Source organism: Palaemon carinicauda, chromosome 18 (genome assembly GCF_036898095.1).
Source record: "Palaemon carinicauda isolate YSFRI2023 chromosome 18, ASM3689809v2, whole genome shotgun sequence".
NCBI lineage: Eukaryota > Metazoa > Arthropoda > Malacostraca > Decapoda > Palaemonidae > Palaemon > Palaemon carinicauda.
The window spans coordinates 11897690-11913369 of record NC_090742.1 but is presented as its reverse complement, the minus strand read 5'-3'; the positions used below and the strand labels follow the sequence as shown (position 1 = coordinate 11913369).

General features: G+C 38.7%; 1 long non-coding RNA gene across 1 annotated transcript in view; it reads left to right on the top strand.

Moving 5' to 3' along the window:
* Positions 1 to 12830, top strand: part of LOC137656969 (uncharacterized) — a 118794-nt gene extending 105964 nt beyond the window's left edge. Inside the window, exon 3 of the long non-coding RNA XR_011047067.1 lies at positions 7745 to 12830. This is a non-coding gene — a long non-coding RNA (uncharacterized lncRNA). The remainder of the gene's footprint in view (positions 1 to 7744) is intronic.
* Positions 12831 to 15680: the final 2850 nt, after the last annotated feature.

Genomic DNA, 15680 nt, shown 5'->3' with positions numbered 1-15680 from the left:
ATTCTCTTTTAATTTTCATATACAGTAAATGGTATCGGCGTCAATGACCTTAGATGTCAGGATGCCAGAAAACTTTCAATCAATCAATCAATCAATTCGAAGTTTTAGTTCATCTTACGAGCTGTGTTTGTACAAGTTAGTATACGAAGCAATATGGCCCTCATTCCATCATTTTGTTTATATTTCCCTTCGATATACTGAGCTATCAATGTTACCAAAGAATTTATGGGGAAACTGGTGTGTCTTTAATTCTCATAAAACATTTCTTATGGCATTTCATAGGGTGGGCCATCCAAAACGTAGGTCATCCAAAGGGTAGGTCATATAATAGTTTTGTAGAGAATGTGGTTCAATTTGAGTGACAGACCCTTTTTGATAAGGTAGATCATCAAATGAAGGTCATGGGTCAGAACAACCCCCCCCCCCCCCACACACAATATAAAATGTGTATCTCTGGAAAGCTTAGAATGTCTTAAATTCCAAAATTAACTGATGACTGGAAAAATAATAGGCCTACATATGACAAATAACCACTTCTATTCACTCATTCTAATTAAATAGAAATGTCCATCCACAACATTTCACATTGCCTAAAAGTCGTCCGAATGAAATAATGTACCCTAATTTGAACAAAATATTTTTATAAATAGAACTTACCTGGCAGTTATATATACATAGCTAATAATCTCTATTTCGGCAGAATTTTTCTAAACGTGGCAACCGCCTTGTGGTGGTTGGGTGGTAACACCCGTTAAAGGGTGGTAGGAGGAATCATTCCCGTTTTCTGTTCTTCAGTTCATCTCTGCCGGCAGGATCGACAACACGTTGTTCCATCATTAAGAGTTTTTCTTCGCTTTCCCTGTATCGGTGTACCAGTCTGCTATTTGGTGAAGTACTCTGATTTGGGGTTTTGGCAATCGTGTTTTTTGTTATTTCTTTGCTTTTTTGCTGTTTTCATTATGAGTGAAAAAAGTCATTACCGTGTCTGTGCGAATGAGGAATGTAAGGTGAGACTACCGAAAATGGCGGTAGACCCTCACACCATGTGTTTGAATTGTAGGGGTTTTGTTTGTGCCCTTAATAATAGGTGCGGGGAATGTAAAGTTTTTGATGAAAAGGATTGGTTGATTATGAAGCGCTATGTGCGTAAACTAGAGCTCGATAGAGTTAGGAGAGCTTCTAGGTCTAAGTCTAAGTCTGTTAGTGGTAAGGAAAACGAACTTAGTGTAGATTTATCTTTTGAACCTATAATTGATTCCTCTTTAGAAGTTGATCCTTCCCTTGAGTTAGTAACTCCTGCACCTCCTACAGGATCCGTATCTGCGGATGACTAGGTACGCTAGCCTGGCTGCCGAGTTGAAGGCCATTAAAGAACAACTGGAGGCCTTTAAAGGTAAGGATAGTGAAAGTGCTTGTGTTAGTGCAGTGGAGGTGGCGACTGACCGAACCTGTCATTACCCTAGGCCTAGACCTCTACCAAGCTCCCAGGACCAAGGGAGACGGTACGTCGATGACCGAAAGGGGGTGAGAGGTACGTACCCTCGGTCACCTGTCGCCTCAAACAGTCCTGTTGTCGATTCCCAGGCTGTTCTTGACCGTCACAGAAAAGACGTGTCGGATGTGTTAATTTCTTCTCCGAATTCGCCCAGACGTAAATGGATTGATTGATTGATTTAAAGTTTTCAGGCTTCCTGACATGACGTAAATGGAAGTTTGAAGTGTCAAGACCTACTAAGAGGAGATGGAACCGCGACGAAGTGTCTCGTTCTTTCGCTCCCGGTTCTAGCAGTTATGAACCTTGTCCTTCGGAGGATGATTTCGACTCCGTGCCTGTGAAAAGGGCGAAGCCTAAGCCTACTGCCGAAGATCCTCCCCCTTCTATGAGTGTTATTCGTCAACCCTCCCCTTCGGGGCCGCAAGACCCAGCTGATGTTGCTAAATCCTTTATGTCTGTCATGCAGGAACAACTTTTTACGTTAGTGCAAGCATTTAGCCGCCCTCACGCCCAGTCTGATAGACGTAAGGACGACTCGTTACCGATTAAGAAGTCTGCTTCTAAGAGAGAACGGAGTTCTTCTCTAAAGAAAACTTCTCCCTCTCTACGCCAGGATGAGGAATGTGTGCTTTCGCAAGGCGATACTTCTTCTCGATACCAGGACGATACGGTTTCTCGTTCTCGATACCGAGACGATACTTTCTCGATCGATACTGCTTCTCGTTCTTGATGCCAGGACGATACCGCCTCCCGTTCACGATACCAGCACGATACCTCCTCTCGTTCGCTTTCCCACGACGATACCGCCGCTCGTTCACTACGCCACGGCGATACCTCCTCTCGTTCACGACGCCACAACGATACCGACCCTAGTTCTCGACGCCTGGACGATACCGCCTCTCGTTCACGACGCCATGACGATACCGCCTCTCATTCTCGACTCCAGGATGATACCGCCTCTCGCTCTCGGCACCAGAACGATACTGCCTCTCGTTCTCGGTGCCAGGGCGATACCAGCTTGCCGCCTTCTAGCGGTGGGCTCCAGGATGCAACCCGTCTTTTGCAGGACGATTCCTTTGATTTGCCATTGTCGGGGTCTAAGGAACCTTCTTCTCGTTCGAAGGATATTGCAGATGTGGATCAGGACCTCGAGGAGGTTTCTGATGACGGTGATAATCCTGCCGACGCTGCGGGAGATTACAAAGTTCTCTCTCGCTCCCTTCTTGAACTTTTTTGAGAGGAATTCCAACCTGCTGCCCCTCAATCTCCTCAATCCCAATTTAACAGAAAGAAGGCCAAGAAACAGTCGACCTTCATCAAGATGAAACTGTCGATTTCCGCAAAGAAGGCTCTTGCAAAGATTGATGACTGGATGAAGGAGCGGAGACAAGCAGTTAAGACTTCCTTCTCGTTTCCACCAGCTCGTCTTGCTTCAAAAGTGGGTATGTGGTATGCAACTGGGGAACCTTTGGGTCTGGGAGTGCCTTCCTCTTCCAAGGGTGACTTCTCTGGCTTAGTGGACTCTGCTAGAAGGCATGCTCTCAACTCAGCCAAGGTCATGTGGTCGATGTCGGAGCTGGATCATCTCATCAAAGATATTTTTATAGCCTTTGAGGTTTTTAGTTTTCTAGACTGGTCGCTTGGGACTCTGGCAAGGAAAACTGACCAGATGGAAGGAACTAGGGACCTTACCAGTATTATGTCCTGTATGGACAAGGCCCTCAGAGGTGGGGCGAATGAGTTGGCTGCGCTATTCTCAGCTGGGATCCTAAAGAAGAGAGCCCTGCTTTGCTCTTCTGCTTCAAGGGCTGTTACCATTGCACAAAAGTCTGAGCTTCTTTACGCCCCCCTGTCTCAACATCTTTTTCCCGAGTCCCTGGTTAAAGACATTACGCTTTCTCTGGCCCAAAAAGCCACCCAAGACCTTTTATCTCGTTCTGCTCGTAAGCCCTTGGCAGCCACTCCTTCTTCTTCGAAACGGGAGGAAAAGAGATTCCAGCAGCCCTTTCGGGGCAGGATTACTTCTTCAAGACCAGATTTTAGAGGAAGAAGGCAAGAATCAGGACCAAGATCTTCCACGGGTTCGTTCAGACCTCGCTCCAGAAAATGAAGTTCGTCTCCCCCAGACAGTAGGCGCAAGACTGTCAGGTTTTTGGCAGTCTTGGAAGAGGAGAGGGGCGGACACCTGGTCCCTCTCAGTCATCAAGGAAGGATACAAGATCCCCTTTCTGAAGGAACCTCCTCTCGCAGATGCTCCGCTGGCCTTAGTAGCCCGGTACACAGAACCGGGGAAACAGAAGGCCCTAATAGACCTAGTCGACCAAATGCTAGACAAGGGAGCAATAGAACTGGTTCGGGATCTATCCTCCCCAGGCTTTTACAATCGCCTGTTTCTGGTCCCCAAGAACTCGGGTGGATGGAGACCCGTCCTGGATGTAAGCTCTCTCAACGTTTTTGTGGAGAAGACAAAGTTCTCCATGGAGACGACTCAGTCGGTGCTGGCATCAGTACGTCCAGTGGACTGGATGGTGTCCCTCGACTTGCAGGACGCGTATTTCCATGTCCCCATCCATCCGACTTCAAGGAAGTACCTGAGATTTGTAATGCAGGGCAAGTGCTTCCAATTCAGAGCTCTTTGCTTCGGTCTCAGCACGGCTCCTCAAGTCTTCACCAGGATAATGGCGAATGTGTCAGGCTGGAGGGGATAAGGATAGCCTTCTATCTGGACGATTGGCTGATTCGTTCACGATCGAGGGAGAAATGTCTGGAGGATTTACGGAAGACTTTTATGATGGCTCAAGATCTAGGCCTGGTCATCAACAGGGAGAAGTCTCAGATCAAGCCGAATCAGACTATTCTCTATTTGGGGATAGTTCTGAATTCAGTTCTTTTTCGGGCTTCTCCCTCACAGTAAAGACAGACCAAGTGTCTCGTAAAAGTCAGAATTTTCCTGGACAAGAAGAGGTGCTCAGCGAAGGAGTGGATGAGTTTGCTGGGGACTCTATCCTCCCTCGAACAGTTTGTCTCTCTGGGGAGACTCCATCTAAGGCCTCTTCAGCACTTTCTTTCGAAGAGGTGGAACAGAAAGACGCAGGAAGACTCCTTTTCCTTCCCCATTCCAACAGAAGTCAAGAATCTTTTGAAGTGGTGGCTGGATTCAGCCTTGTTAGGGGAAGGGATCTCCTTACACAAGAAGAACCCAGACCTAGTGTTGTTTTCAGACGCATCAGAGTCAGGTTGGGGGGCAACACTAGGAAGCAAGGAGGTCTCAGGTTATTGAGAAGGAATTCAGCTGGGATGGCACATCAACAACAAGGAGCTGATGGCCATTTTTCTGGGGCTAAAGGCCTTCAAAGACTTGGTGTCTGGGAAGATTGTGGAGGTCAACTCAGACAACACCACAGCTCTTGCTTACATCAGGAAGCAAGGAGGGACTCGCTCTCTGTCTCTGTTCGAGACAGCAAGGGAGCTCCTTCTTTGGGCGAAGGAGAACAAGATAAGTCTGCTGACGAGGTTTGTTCAGGGACAGAGAAATGTGAGGGCGGACATGCTCAGCAGGAAAGGGCAGGTCCTTCCCACAGAATGGACCCTCAACCAACAGGTCTGTCAGAGTCTCTGGAGGCTGTGGGGGAGACCCCTCATCAATCTTTTCGCCTCCAACTTATCCAAGAGGATCCCCAACTATTGCTCCCTGGTTCCGGACAAGGAGGCAATAGCAGTAGACGCCTTTTTGATGGATTGGACGGGGATGGACACATATGCCTTTCCCCCGTTCAAGATCATCATTCTGGTAGTCAGGAAATTCGCTCTCCTCGATTCGGGACGAATGATCCTGATAGCTCCGTTCTGGCCGATGAGGGAATGGTTCACGGAGGTGGTGGACTTGTTGATGGACTTTCCAAGAAGCCTCCCTGCAAGTCCAAAGCTGCTCAGACAACCCCACTTTGAGAGGAATCATCAAAACCCCCTCGCTCTCAATCTGACTGCCTTCAGACTGTCGAGAAGCTCTTCAGATCGAGAGGATTTTCAGCGCAAGCTGCGAAAGCTATCGCCAGAGCGAGGAGGGTCTCTTCACAGAGGGTCTACCAGTCCAAGTGGTAAACTTTTAGGGCTTGGTGTAGGAAGCACAAGATTTCCTCATTCACTACCTCTGTGAGCCAGATTGCGGATTTCTTGTTGTACCTCAGGCAGGACGCTAAGCTGGCTGTGTCCACTATCAAGGGGTACAAAAGTATGCTCGCTTCTGTCTGTCGGCATAGAGGCTTGGACTTGTCTCGCGATAAGGACTTACATGACCTCTTGAAGTCTTTTGAGACAACCAAGCAGGTCCAGTTAAAGCCCCCTTCTTGGAACCTTGATGTGGTTCTTAAATTTCTGTGCACCAAGAGATTTTAGCCCATCTCACAGGCTCCCCTTAGGGAGGTTACGAAGAAAACCCTCTTCCTTTTGGCCTTAGCAACGGCTAAAAGAGTCAGTGAAGTCCATGCAATTGAGAAGCAGGTAGGCTTCAATCTGAATGGGGCAGTTTCTGCCTTAAGATTAGACTATCTCGCTAAGAACGAGAACCCTTCTAAGCCCTGGCCAAGGACCTTTGAGGTTCCTAACTTGACCAACCTAGTGGGTCAAGAGCAAGAGAGGCTCCTCTGTCCAGTACGAGCCCTCAAGGCCTACTTGTCTCGCACGAAAAATGTGAGAGGCTCTTCTAGCTCCCTGTGGTGTTCTGTGAAAGATCCTCAGAAGCCCCTTTCCAAGAACGCTTTGTCTTTTTTCCTGAGGGAAGTTATTAGAGAAGCGCATCTCTTGTGTGAGGAGGAACACTTCGGACTTTTAAAAGTGCAGGCTCACGAAGTGAGAGCCATTGCGACCTCGCTTGCTTACCGCAAGAACATGTCGGTCCGACAAATTATGGATGCGACATTCTGGAGGAGCAACTCTGTGTTCGCCTCTCATTACCTCAGAGAGGTGAGAGTGGATTATGAGAAATGCTATACCTTGGGCCCATACATATCTATGGCTTCTGTATTAGGCAAAGGAGGTACTACCTCCCCTCAACCTTAGCTTTGTATACTTGTGCGTAGGTTGGTGTTTTTATTGGTTGTCTGAGGACTTCGACTTGTGTACAGTCACCTCAGTCTAATTAGATAATTTTTATCTACTTTGCAAAGGTTAGGTGGTTGGTTTTGGTAAGGTTGCAGTTTTTATTTTGGGCAATAGGTAGTCCTGAAGTCTAGTCAGATTGTTGGTCTCACCCCGTTGACAGACACGATTGAGTGTTTTCAGCACTGCAGGTCACATCCTGGCTGACACTCCTAAAGGAAAGCGACTCTAGAGGCAGGAACCTTTGAAGTCAGCTACCTTAGCAGGTAAGGAATCAAGGTGTATCCTACAGCTTTTTTGGTTGTTTCCCCAACGATGTTTACTGTCTATCACCCTCCTCCAAGTGTGTTAATCAGCTATATATATATAACTGCCAGGTAAGTTCTATTCATAAAAATGGAGTTTTTATGATAAAACAAAGTTTTATGAATACTTACCTGGCAGTTATATATACATTCGAAGGCCCGCCCACCTCCCCTCAGGAGACAGGTCGGGCATAGATGAACTGAAGAACAGAAAACGGGAATGATTCCTCCTACCACCCTTTAACGGGTGTTACCACCCAACCACCACAAGGCGGTTGCCACGTTTAGAAAAATTCTGCCGAAATAGAGATTATTAGCTATGTATATATAACTGCCAGGTAAGTATTCATAAAACTTTGTTTTATCATAAAAACTCCATATTCACATAAATTGGATATGTTTGAGTTCGTTGTTTGGGACAATAAAATTCCAAACAGATTTGAACAAATTGTACATACCATTTAAAGCAGAATTCAACAGCTTTCAGTTGTACATAAAGTATTGAAATTGGGCAGGTCTATACAAAGTTCTTGGCGTATAAAATATATACAAGAATCTCATTACTGGATACAATATATTACAGTTGTACTCTTCTTGTGGTAGTTTATACAAATTCTAATTCTGAGGTATAAATGCAACCTCACTTATTATCCATTATCATTATTGAAATTATTAAAATTTGTATTATTAAAATTAAGATATCCAGTGATGGTGCTCTCGATACGTATATTGTTATAGTGTTACATAAACTTCATAACTTAGGATTTCTTAGAAGTCCCATACATAATAAGTTTATGACTTGAAGGTGAAGAACATTTGGAATAAAGATATTTTACTTTTCTTTCAGGTGAGTTTATTTACCAGCACATTTGAAATCCAAAACCAGAAGCCAGTAAGCAGAAACTTTCTATGGTCAACCTGATTCCCCTAATAATATGGGAAGGAGATGGAGGCTTGGGGAATGCTGATGGTAGAAAATTAAATTATTTGTATCTAAATTTAAGCTGATAACAAGGATGGAGGCTGTAATATTTAACCGACACCAGTTTAAAGATAAGTAAAAATTTTCATTATTTAACTTTTCTTTCAGAGGTTTACACCTCAGGGTACAGAGTAGGTAATAGATATCAATGGAAGATAGCTTTATATGGTGTACTCCTGTACAATATAGTGTTGAACATTATACAGTACTATTTGAAAAAGTCCAGTATCACAGTTATTCTCTTGCAAATGTAATTGTTCTCAAATTATCTTTTATGAGATTGTCATATTGTCATTACTATACACTGTTAGTTTTGTGTCTGTATAATATCGGGTCATTTTAGTTACTGTATACAAATAGTTCTCAAAAGGTAAATTATCATAAAGTCTTATCAAAGATGCAGTTGATAATATAAGTTTAGATAGTATGCCTTCGTGAGTCATAGATTTTAAACACTCTGCCTTAGGACCATGGAATGCTAAATTTCTTAAACCTATAATTTGACGCTTGTTGAATTATTAATGATTGTTATATTGGCTCAAAATTGATTATTTCTAAGTCAAGTATTTCCCTTCCCTTTTGCCCAAAAGTTATTCATAAACTGAATTGACCTGGGTCCCCTTGTTTCATGTTTGAGGCTAGTCCAGCGGCTTGATTACTATGACAGGGTATATTTGATTAATATTACAATTTTCCTTCCAGCACTGATGTATAACTATTTCTGTCAGTAAACTTAGGCTTCCAGGATCAATGGAAAGTAACAGAAGTCAGTCAATTTACCAAATTATTTTTAATCGACTTCTTGCATAAGTGATACCCTAATTTGCATTTATTGAAGCTAGTTTCCATCTAAAAACGCTTTTTCTAACAAAATTATGAATCACATCAGTTTTGTGTATATAAAATCCCCCCAAAAATTAGATCAAATGTTAAAACATTTTTATAAACTGAATCTACTGAACACGTGTGCTTGTTTCTATTAATTTTGATAAAAGAATAGCTATGAAAACTGGTTTGTTTGTTGCTATAATCACATCTAATAGCAGTTTTCTTATGACATTTTATTATGTTTCAGTTCGTCTACCAAAGTATCTTACTTGTTCTAAACTGTAAGAAGAGTAATTCGTGATTTTTTTTTCAGGTTACAGTTGGTCGTTTGCTTGAGATTTAACAAATGACTGACAACAAATAATTAATCAATTAATCACAAGAAAACTTCTTCTCTTCACTGCATGAAAAAAAAATACACGTCATGGTTTTGGGAGTGGAGATTATTTATGATTTTCAAAATTCTTGTGTAGATCTTTTTACACAGTGAGGCTATTAAGTACCTTATTTTAACGTAATTAATCTATTAAAGTAATTTTCCATAAATCCTAAAATTTGTTGATATCTGTTCCAAATAGATGTTTTACATTATACTAATTAAGTCTTAACTAACGTTAACGCTATTGTCAGTTTTTTTATTTGAAAATTTCAACATGAACAAAACGTAAAATCAACTTATACTTTACTTGCAACTCGAAATATCACCGAATCACCAATGACTTTGATCACCATCTCAGTCTTTTGCTATTTTGTGTCATACTAAATTTACTAGAAGCCTCAATATTGAATCTCACACTCACTAATGTATTGTCATCAAATGAAATTTTTACTTATCATAATTTTTTCGTATTTATACGAGGTATAACAATGCTGGTAATGAGTTGTTTTATATAATTTTCAGTTGTGTGCCTCTTAATTCTAATTTCATTCAGCCACAATGCTTGTATGTTTGCCATTCTTCTAAGCACTTATGGGATAACATTTTTATGCTACTTGAATTTGTACCTCCGGATAATTAATGGCTATAATTTCTATATAGTATTTGAAGTAACTAACATATGATCATATCACTATTATAAATCATAAAACATATTAGCTAAAACTTTGATATTATTATTAAATGGATAGTTTTTCACAAGCAAGCATTGTGGTATTTTAAGGTTTTTTTTTTTACAAAAAAAGATATGGTATAATGTATGTCTAAAACTATATATTACCACAAGTCAAGGTATTTGATATTAGAATTTACTTAATCTTCTGAATATATTGAACCTATATTGTGAATATATTCTCAATTAGGTGATGTCTTACTGGGTGACGATCTGTTTTATACAGTGATTTCTATTCTTCATTGTACATCTATGATATCATGCTCTTCATGGCAGCTTTGGATACTGGACTAAGGCTGAAAGATTGGAAAGCTACTTAATTCAGGGTTTTTTAGTCTGTATTCTGTCTTATGACATTGTAAGGATTAGTTTTTATCCTTACTTTCCATTAGGCCTTCCTCTTCTGTGTATATTTGTTGGGCATTAAGCTTTGCCTTTAATGATACCACATCATATGTACCTTGGTAACATAAATCCTATGACGATTCTTAGACCTTTTTGGAGTTCTTTGTCTAGATGTTGCATTCTTGTGAAAGACCAAGTTTCAGCAGCAGTAATTTAGTTCCACTTTTCTTGCTCTGTTTGATGTGAAGTCTGCCTATAATGTATAATCTGCAGAATTGTAAATGACTTACATTAATTGGTCAGATCATAATTCTTACCGTATGTTAATTGACTGGTTTGACAACACGATTGCAAATTTGCTAAGCCATCAAGTTTATGATGTTAGTAACTGATTATATACAAAGGTTCTGTCTAGATAGTTGTTTTCTTGGATAATATGTAGTCAGATACTTCAACAAAAGTGTTCTGTAGTCCTTATTCATGGGTCTTATTGAATGCTGATATTTTATCATTGGTTAATTGTTGATGGTTTGATGAATTGAAAATTTATTATTAAACAAGTACTGAAATCTGATAATTTTTACTTTCTTAAAACTTACTTATCTTTTCATGATAGGTTTATTGTGTTTTTTTTTTATATGGCAAACATGGATCTCATTCGGAGATGTATAATAATGATTTCACACCTTAGTTTCCTTTAGATCTTTGTTTCTCTGAAGGCTTCTTGTTTGTCCCCTCTTTAAATAACCGAATCTATTTGCTTCAATGGTTGCTGGAGGGAGTAGGTATTGCAGTTGAATTGAAATTTATAGTATAGATCTATGCTTTTCTTCTTTCTGACTTATTATTAGATGTAAAAAAATAAAAAAAAAATGAGAAAATTATGTAAAATGTTATGATCTTCCTGTATCAATTCAGAATATTTTCCTTCATACTTAGGTTCGCAAACTTTACAAGACTTTTCTAAGTTTCAGGATTATGTCTGATTCAAAGAAATTTTTAGGCTGCTCCATCTGACAGTTTTGAAAGGGCCAGTTTATTTTCGAAAAATTTAGAATTTGTTCTTGAGTTGTCTTTTGAGAGGTGTTGATATGGCCTGGTTTAAAGTATCTCCTAGAGTAAATTCTGATATCTTTAGTATTTGTTCTTTGGTGTGTTGAGTTTCTTTGGGGCTTCCTTTCTCAATGGAGTTGTTTGTGAGAAATCGTTGTTTACAGATATATTTTTTGGTCACTTCTGGGTATAAAGGGCTTTCTTTTATATTCAGGTGTTTAGGCACTTTCTATATTAGAAAGTCTTGTATCAAGAGTTCCCCTGTTTAATGAAATTTTACAGGGGGAAAGATTGTTAATTGGGTAATGCCTTGATTTACCAATTTTTAGCAATTATACTCCTTATTCCGATTTGCTTAAAACATCTTTCGTAGCACCCCTTGGTCTGAAGAATCATTTGAGGAAGATCTTAGTCATGGATTATGGAGAACTTCAGGTATTCCATGGTTTTCATTTGGGATAATGAAGATACTGATTATTCTACTGCATGTAGTAATCTGGAATCTTTTATCTATGGAGTTTTTTGAGGTGCTTCTTTATTCAATAAGCTATCTGAGACATTTACTTGATTTTACAGATTTTAGTATTACTTCGTTTACAGATTTTATCTTATTCAAGACACCACTATGTCTACGGAGTTATTTAGGACTTGTTCCTTGGTCCATTCACTTATTCATGACCCTTCTTGGTCTTGGAAGTTATTCTGGACACTCTTTTCTTGTGTTCTTTAGAACACTACTATGGGGCTGTCTTGGACACTCATTGAATAATGAAATTATCAGGGACATTCTTTGATCTGTAAGTTACTCTGAGCATCATATTGCTTATGATAATCCTTTGTGTATGGAGTTATCCTCTACACATCTTGGTCTAAGAAGCTGTTTTGTCCACTCATTGCATTGATTATTCATGACAATCATTTTTTTTCTTGTTTCTATTCAAATTTACTTGTTTTTTTCCAATCTCTCTTGTTTTCAAGAGTTCCAGTTTTCTTGTCAATCTTTATGTACCAGAGATACCTGGCATTACCCTGTGAGTTAAGATCTAATTGTCAAAATCTTTGTAATTGTTGTATTTAAGATTGATTCATATTTCCAATAATTTTACTTTTATTTTGTCGGGATATTTAAAAGAGAACTTCTGTATCATTAAATTCAAGGTATGTGTCTCACATGTAGCACCTCAAGTTTTTCTTCCTATGCTATCTGCCAAAACTATCATAAAACTAGTAAGAAATTTGCTTCATCCCCTTTTGTTTCTCAAATAAGAAAATATTAAAAGCATAATACATCTAAATTTCTTGTATATTGCTAAGGGAAGACCATGTACAGTAATTAACTTATGCTTTCCTTTTATTAGAAATAATGTATTCCTTGTATAGTTCTATGTTTTCCAAGGATGAAAACAAATTAGAATATTTCTTTTGAAATATACGTTTAAGATAAAGATGGTATTTTGTATTTCTTATTTTTCAATGTAAATAATTTCTAAATATTAGTCAAATTTCATCCCAATACCCATCCTCTCTTTGACCTTTTGTATTGCCTTGCAACAGTTTCTCTCTCTCTCTCTCTCTCTCTCTCTCTCTCTCTCTCTCTCTCTCTCTCTCTCTCTCTCTCTCTCTCTCTCTCTCTCTCTCTCTCTCTGTTGCTTTTGTATGAAATTTATGAAATTAAAGACCCCAGCTGTACTCAATGTTTCTTCTGACCCTACCTGCACTTGCTTTATATCCTTCTGCTTAACTCTCTTCCCGCTTCTTTTCTTCCATTTTTCTCTTCAATCTTTTATCCCTTGTTACAGTGTAACTGTAGAGGTATACCTTTGTTGCATTTTGGCATAGAATGGCCCTACAGTGCCCGGTAGAGTTTTATAGCTAAAATTCCTAAACCCAATCTAATCCTAAATATATTATAAACTAATGGTGATAGGCAATGTGAAATAATGCTGAGGAATGAAATAATAAGTTACAGTCTATCGGATAATGAAAGTACAAAATATTACATATGTAAATATGAGAGAAATAAAGAACGTCATGAAATATTGGTGAAAAGAAGTAGAGTCTACCTTATGATATTTGTGAATAAAAATGTACACGGGGTAAAGATTAAGGATGTATTTAAGGCTATAAGTTCAGATCGATATTTTGGATTTAACGTTAAGAAGTAAAGTATTTTTGATAAAGTGTTCGTAACGTTTTGGTAAATAGAAATACCCTATGGCAGCTATTAAAGTAAACTTCAAAAACTTTCTTTGTTTATGAATAACTATAGACCTATTGCATGAAATAAAAGAATATAATATTGTGTGACTGGTGACTGATATTAGAAAATATCTTTTGTTAATTGGGAGTTTTAGAAGGCGACCTCAGCAAACCGTTGATTACCAAAAAGCTTATTGAAGGAATTGCATAGATAGATTACATTATTAATTTCTTGGGTCAATAAAAGTTTAAGGTGCAGTGTTTCTATTTAGCTAAATGGAAGGAGAAGAGTTTGGAATCATTTGGGTCTGTAGGCAATAGTGGATTTTCGATGGGATGTTAACTGGATGCATTTTAATGGCCACTCCAGTCTTAGGATGCTCCTTTAATCTCCAGGTACTTTTTAAATAATTAGTAATATTTCTCTCTCTCTCTCTCTCTCTCTCTCTCTCTCTCTCTCTCTCTCTCTCTCTCTCTCTGGGGGGCTACATGAAAATACCTTGAAGAATAACATGATGAAGTTCTCTTTTATATTAACCTGATACTCACCTCCAATTTCAGATCTCCCGCTTCCCATCCTTGATCCTTCCTTATCCCAAATTTGGAAATGTTATAAAAAAAGACACTCGCCTCATATGGCTGATGAGTCTCCTACTGCCCCCCTCCTCTTTGAGTATCAGCATTTGCCATTTTATTCCTCACCATAAAAAGGGCTAAAAGGTTCTTGAGGTAGATCCTGCTCTTAACTAGAGTAATCACTTGTTCATTTGGACTGTTATTATATTCCTCATATACAGAACATGTTCATTCTTTCACTGGTGTCTTGAGAGCTGTAGCTCAATGTGTTTACTTGAATATATTGTACTTGTCAAAGGCCGATATCCTGTATTGGCAAACATTTTGGATTTTAGTCTGCTTATTGATCCAGCTGTCTTGTCAGTGTAGGTTTTATCCTGACAGCTAAGTCATGATAAATTATGATGTGTTATGCCAATTTTAACTTGCTCAAAAGCTTCAAATTCTTTAAGTTTGTAATGGTTTATCATATTTTTTTTTAATTTGTTATAATTATTCAAATCAAGTATTTCATAATGTTTAAGAAGCTTGCATTGTAGGAGGTTATAATGTCAAATTTTCAGGTTTTGGTACTATCATTTTCATTTCTAGCAAAGTTGTATGCACTTATGTCAATGACAAAAACATCAAATTTGTAATGAATTGTGTTAAGTAGTGTAAAGTCTATCTCATGTAAAAGGATTGTGATTCAATGTGCTCCAGACATGTTTATGCTCTTTTTGAAGTTAATGTGTAATCAGTGGTAACTTATTTGTAAAATTTTCTATATAAACTTTAGGTTCTAGTATAATTAAAATGTTGAAGATTAATGATAAGTGTACTCAACGTAGTTGTTTCAATGAATGTGGTAAGAGAGTCATTTTGAAGTCTTGCATTTCAGAGCTTTCTATTATGGCGAGATACCTGGGCTCTGTGAAAAGGTGCACAGCTCGGTTCATAAACTCCACTTTGTTTCTTGTCTCGTGTCTTTTGGGCCCATGACATAAAGGAGGGATAAATAACACTTTAATCACTTTTTGATGAATTGTGTAATAAGTTCTTGAATATGTTATCTTTGACGTTAATTCAGAGTGTGTGTGTGTATGTGTATGTGTGTGTTGGGTTGGGTTGTTTAAAAAGGGGGTGAAAACTGGTTTAGTATAAGAAATAGGTTTATAAATTTGTTAAAAAATCTCGTAAGTTTTGTGTATTTTAAGTATGAAATATCTGGGGTTTATGGCAAAAGAAAAAAAAAAAACATATTGGTCAAGGTATGAAAGTTCCATTTCCATTAAATTGTTTTTTTTTTTTTTTAAGTCTTCTCATAACCTGAGTTTTAAAGAGGCATCGATTTCTGGATAGTTTTTTTGGGGGTTAATGCAATACTGATGTGTATAAATAGTCCCATCTTTAAAAGGTTTTCTTATTTAGGAAAATTCATGACAATGTAAGAGACGTATTAGGTATTTTAGACCTGCAAAGTTCACAGTAATTGGAATATCGTATTCAAAAGTTTGTTAATATCTATATCTATATAGATATAGATATTTCATAATCTGCTTTATGCCTTTTTGAATCCCTCGACTATCTTTATGGTTATATATCTTGACAATGTATTGCAATTGTAAATTATTAAATTATACACTGGAATGTGGGCAGATTCATACCTGACATTTCTAGTTTTGTCAATTTAACCTTTGTTCGTTTGTTAG